The following is a 9895-nucleotide window of genomic DNA, read 5'->3' on the forward strand; positions in this document are numbered from 1 at the left end:
TAGGCACTCAATATTGATCAGTTGACACGTGTGGTTTGGAATTAAGAGGAGTCAGTACTCTTTTTACTTATCCATAATGTCTCTTATTGCCGTTTTTGCAAATCTGAGAATAAAAAGGCAGGTAAACTCTGACTGTTTAACTTTAAAAAATGTTTGCATCACTTTGCAAGTTGTTGACACAAAAGCTGTCATGAATTTGCAAAACTGTCACTGTACAAATGTTTCACTCGAAAAATATCCTCGGTTTTTGTGAAACCACAACTGTCTATTATCTTAGCACAACAGTTTTGTTGGTGTAAATATTCAACTCAAAGATATTTTGCAACTTCAAACACTCAAATCAGTTGTGAATTTAATAAGAGAGATGCTATCATTAGATGATACTATGGTAACACACTAGGTACTGCATTTAATATTTTTGTTAGATAGGCTGCTGTGTCCCCTCTTCATTTTATAAATTAGAACATAAAATGTCTGTAATGAGAGAACTCTTCTACATTACACGAGACAAATCTAGCAAGATAGAATGTGTCACTATCCATTCAGTACTTTAATTTTTCACCATTAGATCCATTTAATCACTTTATTTCATGATAAAATAGCAATAAAAACTAGTAACAGGATATTACATCAAGCTGTTTTATACAGTCAATAATAGCATAGAGTGCCATGAGGTTTTATTTCTGTTGATTTTTTTATGTTTATCTTACTAAAATAGTTCAAATCAGCCAGCTAGTACTGCTATGTGGCAGGTAATCTGGGTATTTAGTTTATTAAGGGAAAAATTCAAAGCCAACTTAAGCTTACATAAGAAAGTAAGTGGCCACTAAGTCTAATACCTGGTTATGTCACCAAAATGTCTAATTTACGTCTAGAATTTGACTAGACTATTACAAAACATTTATTTTATTTATTTATTAAGAAAATCCATGTACATGCATGTTCTTGCTAATGATCTTTGATTTATTCTCTTGCTACATAATCCAAGGGTGCTTGAGCATAAGGTTTCGAAATAACAACCTGATATTCTCCTCGATGATTTTCATCAGAGAAGAATTCATGGTACTGCTACTTTGACTATATATATTTTTCTGACATTCTTTTTATATCAAATGGAAAGGAATGCACACCTTCAAGATTAGACTTTTGTCTCATCAATCTGCAGAATATTCTCTCTCATTACCTGTGGCAAGTGAGGCCTGCAACGCTTTCGATCCTGCAGCTGCCTGAAGGAACTGACTATATGTGCTATATGCAGGGAGAGAGAGAAAGGCTCAATCTTTATCACCATCCCATCAATATCTTTTCTACATAAAAGACCAACTGGGATGGTTTAACACGATGATTACTTAGTTGTGCTCTTACATTTTTCACGTGTACTCACAATCAGGCTACATTCCAGGGTTAGATGTAATCCCCGTCTAATACAAAAACAGATCCCACTTAATGATATTCATGAACTACAATGTGCCGTGGTGATCTGCCTGTAGATTGTACCTATTGTTAAGCCTTTCTTATGTTCCCCTGAAGGGGCGTGCTAGTGTCTCCACTTAAATAAATGACATACAGTTTCTAATAAATAATAATATTTTTGCTCTGTCAGGCTTTACATCAGGCTATAGCACAGTTACATTAGCAGCACTGGTTACAAATGATAACATCAACTCATTAGCCAGTGCTATGTTATTTTTTTGATGTAATCAAATATTCAAGAGATCACAAACATCTACTCAAAAGACTTGATTCAGTGCAACTAAGTGAACAGTTGTCAGTTGTTTTTTAGATAACTTAACTCAATAGTTATTTTTGAAAGTGAGTACCAGTAGCCGGGTAAAAACCAGCACTGTGTACTACACAGAGGGTCTGGGCTCTCGGCTGTTGAGAAATGATTGCTGCCTTCCTGAAAGTGTGGACTGTGTTGAGGTTTTAAATTTAGCCTATTGCTAACTTTTGCCCATAACAATGCGTAATGTAATGTCGCAGTATGATACTCAGAAGCTTACCGGAAATTGCCTGTGCTGTAAGAAACCCTCCTCCGAAGAGGGAAGTGCCGACCTAAGTAAGGTTTACATTTTTGGAAACATGGCCAATACGAACTGCACAACTTTGTTCACTTCCTCAGCTGCCATTGCAAAAACTACAGGCAGACTACAATTCTAAAACAGCGCAGAAAATAAAGCATTGTCTCCTTCTGTTCACTGATTGGACCGGTCAAAAATCAACCGGAGACAGTCAAGGGGAGAAAGCCCAGTCTGTGCTGGGAGGAAGAATTTTGTTTTCAAGACGAATTGCACAGGAAGTCAAAGGCCAGGCTACCTGTAGCCAAAATTCCTCTACATGCTGAATACACAGTTACTTATTCACTGGGGCACTCCCTAAATCAAGCTGTGCAACATTTATAAGAATCTATAAATTCTCCATGAAACAATAGGGTTTACAGATTTGCAACTTTTTATTTCCCTCATGATGCAGAAGGCTCATGGATCTCAGTTAAAGACATTGGTCATTTTCCTTCCCCTCCTCTCTTTAGATTAGAGATTAGAATCAAAGTTAGTCTTTGGGTTTGTTTGTGTTTCTTTTCTTCAGTGTAGCATTTCAAACCTATAGTCGTTCATTAATTATTAGATGTAATTTTTGATTACTAGCTCTGATTGATTCTGATTATAATCTTAGCTGAAAATGAAATATTTGTCTTTGATTGTAAATAAATTCCATATATATATATATATATATATATATATATATATTCCCTAATAAAAAGGGAAATAAATTATAGTGTACAGTGACTTTTGATAGATCAAGGGACTGATTAGTTTCCTAGCCCTAATGTTATTTAGCATAGCTTAAACACACTACCATAGTAATAATACAAATATTATCTACAATTTTGCATGAAATCACCATTAAAGATCAACTATTCTAACTTTGTTTTCATGATTTTTTTTACATGCCATTTTATTTGTTTCTGTGAAGTCTCAAATGAAACATGTTTTAAATGTTAAAAGTATTTTTTGTTTCAGAACATCAAAGCGTCTCTTACATTTGTCGTAACATAAAAAACCTTTTCTCTTTTTTTTTACTATAGCACAATAAGATCCTTAGGTACTACGGTAAGTCTCAGCTCCATCTGCATTTTGAAGAAAATAAAAGGCCTTGTGTAATTAGTCGTGCACTATAAATCAAGAAGTGAATCTATTTTACCATGCCCTAATTGAATGTGCTCCCTCTTTTTTCAGGCGTTGTAGACGGACACGGAGCTCCATCGGATGGTGATAAATGTGGAATCCAGCACAAACAGTTTGAACCAGTCAGGCCGTGATTGATCAGCGCCCTCTGGGATGTCAGGTGGATCTTTCTCCTTCAAACCAGAAGATAAAAGCCTTAACGACTCTCTAGTTTTGTCTTACCTCCCAATTGCGTGTTTGTGTGTGTGTCTCTTTCTTCGACTCAGTGTTTTATTATTTCGCAGTCTTTGACCTTGAAGGTTCAGTGTGTGTCTGTGCTGTGATGTCTCAGTGATTTCTCTTTTTAAGACGCAAAATGTTCCTTTTACTCACCATTGAGGCCACTATACACACAGTACATAAATGCTTCATAGAAAGGGCTATTTGCATGAAAGTTTAGTTGATTTATGACTGGATTCTATAGCATTTTCTATAATCACCCGGCACATTTTTGCGGGGGCTTAGTAGTGACCGTAGTGATGCCACAGTACAGTGCTGTACCCGCACTTCAAAGCAGATTTTGTTCATACGCACCCTCACAAAAACACAGGGTGACTTCACTCACTTGCAGTGGCAAAGGTGCACCAACTGGGTTGTTTTGTTCTCATCTTGTGTTTTTTTCCTCTTTCTTTCTTTCAGTTTTCCCACTTCTTCATCATCCTCAATCGTTTTCTCAAAGCATTTGCTCCGGAGATTTACACTTGCAGTTGATAGAAAAAAGAAGAAGAAGAAGAAGAAGAAGAAGAAAAAAATCAAGCAGCAGAGTGAGCTCTGCTGGTAATTCAGGTTTGGTGTGTGGTATTTCATTGAGGTCCTCTCTGATTGTCCTACAGTCGCGATGAATGTGACTCTTGGAAGCAAAAGGTGTATCAGTTGGGATCACTCGGCATCTGGCCCAACGCTCTTGTGTCACAGTGACCCTCCTGTCGGGGCGAAGCAGCGAGGGCCACAGCAGGGGGTCTCCCCTGGAAAGCAACATAAATTTCAGAGAGAGAATCAATAGACTGTGAGAATTGTGAGAGCTGCATTGGTTTGGACTCTGTGGCTGTGATCCAGGTGCTTTTGCTGTATGAATATCTGAGGATGCACATGTGATTTTTAACCAATAAAAAAGAGCACCTATAATCACATTTTGAGATACCCTCCAAAACAAAACAAAAAAACATACCAGTGGAACCTACTCTCCCATAGGACGTAAATACAGCCGTTGCTCTCCATATAGAAGTAAGGACGCTCTGTGGGGTGTAGACTTCAAAGCAAACCAGGGAATACTCCAGAACAACTGCTGGCAGTTTCAAATCAGCATCCCGGCTGTCGGCAGCGTAACCTTCCACCTGTCTCTGGCATGAGATAACTGGAGAAGAAAATGTCCAATTTGAAACAGCATGTGTCAAGAAGCGGGGAGATTATTTGTTCAATTTGGAATCTAAATACATTCATTTATGTTTGTAGCAAATGGTCTGGAGAAATAGAAGTTGTATATAGTACAAAAGAAAAAAAGGAAAACGTTCAGTCCAGACACTGGAATTCACTTGAGGAAAGGACAATGACAGCTGATCAGGCTTCAAAAGTGCTGTCATTTGCCACTTGGTAGGAAGTGAAAATGAACATGTAAGAGTCGAAAGGCCACAAAACACATCAACAATTTTACCCTAATTTTTTTTTTTAAAAGCACAACAAAACAGTAAATCCATCCTGTTTTACTTTGGACAAACACACGTCTGCTGCATTTGTTAGTTTTAGTTTCTCAAAACCAGATAGATGAATTAATTGTGAAGCAAACAAAGAGACGGGAAGATAGCCTTAAGCCTATTGAGTAGGAACATGGGGTGAGTGTGGCATTGTGTCTTTGATGGAATCGGCCTGTGGTGCATTGTGGGTAGTGGCGTGCTCTCTGGCCGCAGCAGGGTACTGGCGGCTGTGTCCACTTTTCAGGTGCTGTCACCCTCCCCTTGGTCATATTAATTAAAGGATAAAAATGAAAAGAGGAGAAGAAAAACCAAGGTTTAATCCCTCGGCTTTTATGGAGCTGGAACACTTCTAAAGTCTGCACTTTTTGAACAAAACTGCAAAGACACACAATGACACACAGTCAAAGTGTAGAGTAAATGCGTGTCCAACATTGCTTCATTTAGTTAGTTTCCTTAGCATTGGAGTTGGGTCTAATGTTTTGGGTATCTTTTCACATGCTGCTCACAGTAACACCATTCTAGCTCTGCCAAATTTGTCACATGCAGCCATTGTCGTTAAAGATGAGGTGTGTAACGTTAATAAAAAATGTTTTTTACATGTCTATTAAAACTGTCACTATTTTGTGACAAAATCGCATAAGATAGGTAGTCTGTGAAAAAATTGAAGTCTACCTTCTCCCTGTGGTCCTACTGCCATGTGCAGAAACACACCACTCCCAGTCAAAGATAACCAGTCAGAGCCAGGAGGGAAGATTTTATCTCTGTCAATCATGTTTGTGTATGCAATGCAGCTGTGCTAATAGCAGAGAAACAATTTAACTTTACAGGAAAACTGTTTATTTCCTGCCATTAATGCCATGCTAACTAGCCTGTACATTCATTGCAAGCACCGTTGTGGGAAAAGAGCTGTAGTTTTGCAGAGAGCGTGGAGCACAGAGGGCAGTGTGTGTAGTGCATACATGATAGTGATTGACAAGGGACCCTCCCTCTGACTTTGGTTGTTTCTGATAGGATGCTGTATTTCTACAGATGGCAGTAGGACCTCAGGGGGAGAGGCAGAGGAGCTCTATTTTTTTCCCCACAGATTATCTGTCTCATATTATACTGTCATGTTTTACAACATTTCTTTAACGATAAAAGTTAAATACTGCAACTTGGTACCTTGTTTGGCAGCAAGATTAGGTTGATTTTAAAAACTAATTTGTGCCCAAGTTTGCACTTCCTGACTGATTCTTCGCATAATGCTCTTTTCTTGTGATGTCAGCTATTGCATTAAGTGCACCAGTCCCTCCTGCAGCAAAACACCCACAGTACATGATGTGACCAGCCCCATACAAGATGTATTAATTCTGAATGTTATTATGCCTGAAAGCACATTTGTTCAGATGGACAGTCCTCTACCCTGTGAAGCCTCCCTCACCCACTGAAGGGTTACAGAAGACTGTCACCCCCAACCATCCTCTTGCCTTCTGACTGTCATCCAGTATTTTCTGTGTAATCAGATCTCAGGCCTTGTGCTATATGGGAGAAAACAGCCACTGGAGATTGGCAGCCTACAACAGGTTTTATGGCTGTTGTTTCAGGTGGGAGGTGAGTTAGTTGGGAAGAATGGATGGATGAGTGTCAGAGAGATTTTACACTGCCCTCTTGTGCTCTGAAACATACTGTACTGCTTCCCCACTGTTCATTCTGACTCATTTTTGCTGTGTCCCTGGTGCAGTAATGACAGGAGGAACAAAGAGCACTGCAGTTACATTTTCTGTGAAACTACTTTCAAATTATGACTCAGAAAGCAAGGTGACGCTTTTTTTCTTCCAAATTTCCAATATACAAAGCACCATTACTCAAAAATAGTTTTTACATGTTGTCTCAGTACAAGTACAAACTTGAGAAAAATGTCATGCATTTGTATTTACCTTCACTTTTCACTTTGTACAATAAAATTTTCTATCTACCAGCTTTGCACATGTGAAGATGGACTAGTTCAAGCTCAGATTGGATGGAGAGCATTTTAATTTTAAGGCGCCTCACAAATTTGCAATTTAATGTAGCATTACTGCCGCCACCTTATTTTACCATGCAAAATTAGTTTTCAGCCAAATGTGCTATATTATATGTAGATAAAATGGTATATATATATATATATATATATATATACAGTATATGTTTTATCTCACCCAATAAGCACACCGTTTTTTTAGTTTTTATTTTGTACAAAAGAATTATATCATGTGTATTTCCTTCCGCTTAACAATGAGGTGCTATTTTATGTTGATCTGTCACATCCCAATAAAAATACATTGGAGTTTGTAGTTGAAATTTGACGCGATGTGAAAAACTTCAGTTTACATTTGTGTAAAATGTAGTGAAAAAAATCATATATTTATCAAAAATAAAAGAAGGCACCTGAATACGCTTTTATAGTAAGCCTGACTGAACACTGTAGATATTCTGAGCTGCACTCTTCCTGCTCTGTCACATGTCAAAAGGATAGAGAGGAGGGTGAGGAGAAATAATTGTTTGATCTGTCCTTTTGCCTGTCGCTGCCCTAATCACTCAAGACTGATTCAGAAAATGCAGGCTTGAATGTCAGAGGGCCTCCTGTGGAGAGGTGGAGCATTTCACTAGCTTTGGACAGCCGTGCCCCGGTAATCACCACTCTCAAACCTGGCCGGGCACTCCAGCACTCCCCTGATTGAGCACCTCAATCTAACAAGGTGCTATTGCCAGAGCCAGAGATTCTGCCAGGTTTTGACAAACCGGTGGATTGTCGTCCGATCATCATGGGACATTGCCTTTTTTTTCGCAGCTCAGCCATGCATGCAGCTGGCGGTTCAGAGATAGAGAGAGCTACTGCAGAGGAAATTCAACTTAAGCATCAAAGTCAACGTCCCTGAAAAAATTTGATAATTCTACATCATTCAAAGGATACAAAGGCTTATCTTATGTCATATTGAACTGACAAGTCATTTCTTGAAATCCACTTCATGTTGCCCATGTGATTTGAGTCTGCTATCGTGCTCCGTCTGACCTTGCTTCTGTGTGTGACACCAGGGCTCTCCCTGTGGGAAAACACAGCCGAACCTCAACCAGATAGGTACATTTACCTTTAACCTCCAACGTTTTCCTCTGGAGACATAAATAATTAGAGTCAAAACAGTTTCTTTTTTTCGTCAGTCTACAAAATATCTAATTGCTTCATTATAAAAACACTTAAAGCCTCTGAAATATGAATATTATTTGTTATTGCTCAAAAAGTTTCATTAACAAAACTTTTAATAATGATAGTTAACTAATATTCCTCATAAACCAAAATATATTTTTTATAAATTTTAGCTTTGTAATTTCAACAAACTGGCTGGTTGGAAGCATTTGGATGGCACTCACCTTGTAATAGTAAATGTAATATATCTTTAAGCTGGACTAGAAGATCTAAGAACAAATTTAAAATAAACTTTATTATTTTAAATTTGTATTTAAATTATTTTTAAATACGACCAGAGGTGACATTACACTGTGTGTGAGAGCAGTTGCTCCATTGAAATCTTAAATGTACTTGACTATGTTAAATAAGTGAGCTTAATCTACTGTTTGATAACCAGCATTAACTGGATTGTATTTCTTATTAAATTAACTTCTTTTGTAAAATGCTTCAAGATTAAGTTTGTTGTGTATTGTCACTGTATAAATAACTGCATTGAATTGTATTAGGGCTGCACAGTGGAGCAGTTGGTAGAGCTGTTGCCTTGCAACAAGAAGGTCCTGGGTTCGATTCCCGGCCTGAGGTCTTTCTGCATGGAGTTTGCATGTTCTCCCTGTGCATGTGTGGGTTCTCTCCGGGTTCTCCACATGACTGTCTCTCCAAATTCTCCCTATGTATGAGTGTGTGTGCATGGTTGTTTGTCCTGTCTGTCTCTCTGTTGCCCTGCAACAGACTGGCGACCCTCCTCTCGCCCGGAATGTTAGCTGGAGATAGGCACCAGCACCTCCTGACCCCACTAGGGACAAGGGTGTTAGAAAATGGATGGATGAATTGTATTAAATTACATAGTAAAGCCAAATCAAGATTTCTCTGTGAGAGATGATCCACTTCCTGAGTCACCAAATGTCTTTCTAGTACTTTCTTTTTACCAACTAAATGTCTCTTTCAATAGACTTTTCCACATTCCTCCCATGCTTTCTATGCCCAAGATGTAACATTGCAGAGCTAATGACTAATAAGGAAACAATTATAAAATTGATCATTGACCTTTTGCCCAAAGTGGCCTACTACCAAGCACACTTTTAAAGCACCTTCTTCATAAGGTGATGCTCGACTGTTTCTATCCATGATCTCATTGATCACAATATAATATGGCACGTGATCTCAACATTTTGCCTGGCCAGAAGAAGGCCACCGTTGGGTTGTGTTAATTTTGCATTTAAGACTGAGCCTAACAAGGTTCAGATGTCATCCTCCTTCATCAAACCACTGTAAGCCTTATCCCTTAAAAAAAAAATCCTCCAAGGATCACATTAGTACTCAAACCCCTCTGTCACAGAAAACCTATTGTTTCAACTATTGTCAGATTTGGGGAATCTTTCCTCCAAGGGCTAAACGTTACATCTTTCTTCTCATATTTTCCTAAAAGTCCAATTGTGTCTCATAGGGAAGAGCTTCAGTCAAAAATGTGTTTTAAAGGTTATGTTTCCAATTACAATTCAGTTTTTGACCTAATAGTCATTTTGGTTATAAAGAATTGCAGTATAATCCCATTTCTGTGTGCTAAATTTATAAAGCGTTTACATGGCTTACAGTCCTGTCCAACAACAACAGCAAAAAAAAAAAAAAAATGCAGAAAAAGAATATAAAGCTACTGCAACTCCCAGTTTTAGCCCTCAATTAAAAATCTGTAGCTTTAATAATAACAGGGAAGCACTTCTTCAATGTGTTAGTAACACATTTAGTCAAAATCAAATGCAAATAATATATCATACAAC

At 38.1% G+C, this 9895-nt stretch overlaps 1 long non-coding RNA gene across 1 annotated transcript; it reads left to right on the plus strand.

The window, feature by feature from the left end:
• The first annotated feature begins 3239 nt into the window (after positions 1 to 3239).
• LOC114136580 (uncharacterized) lies at positions 3240 to 8563 on the plus strand. Its single transcript, XR_003593841.1, has 2 exons — positions 3240 to 3345; positions 3864 to 8563. It is a non-coding gene; the product is annotated as an uncharacterized LOC114136580 (long non-coding RNA).
• Positions 8564 to 9895: the final 1332 nt, after the last annotated feature.

Source organism: Xiphophorus couchianus, chromosome 21, assembly GCF_001444195.1.
Source record: "Xiphophorus couchianus chromosome 21, X_couchianus-1.0, whole genome shotgun sequence".
Lineage (NCBI taxonomy): Eukaryota > Metazoa > Chordata > Actinopteri > Cyprinodontiformes > Poeciliidae > Xiphophorus > Xiphophorus couchianus.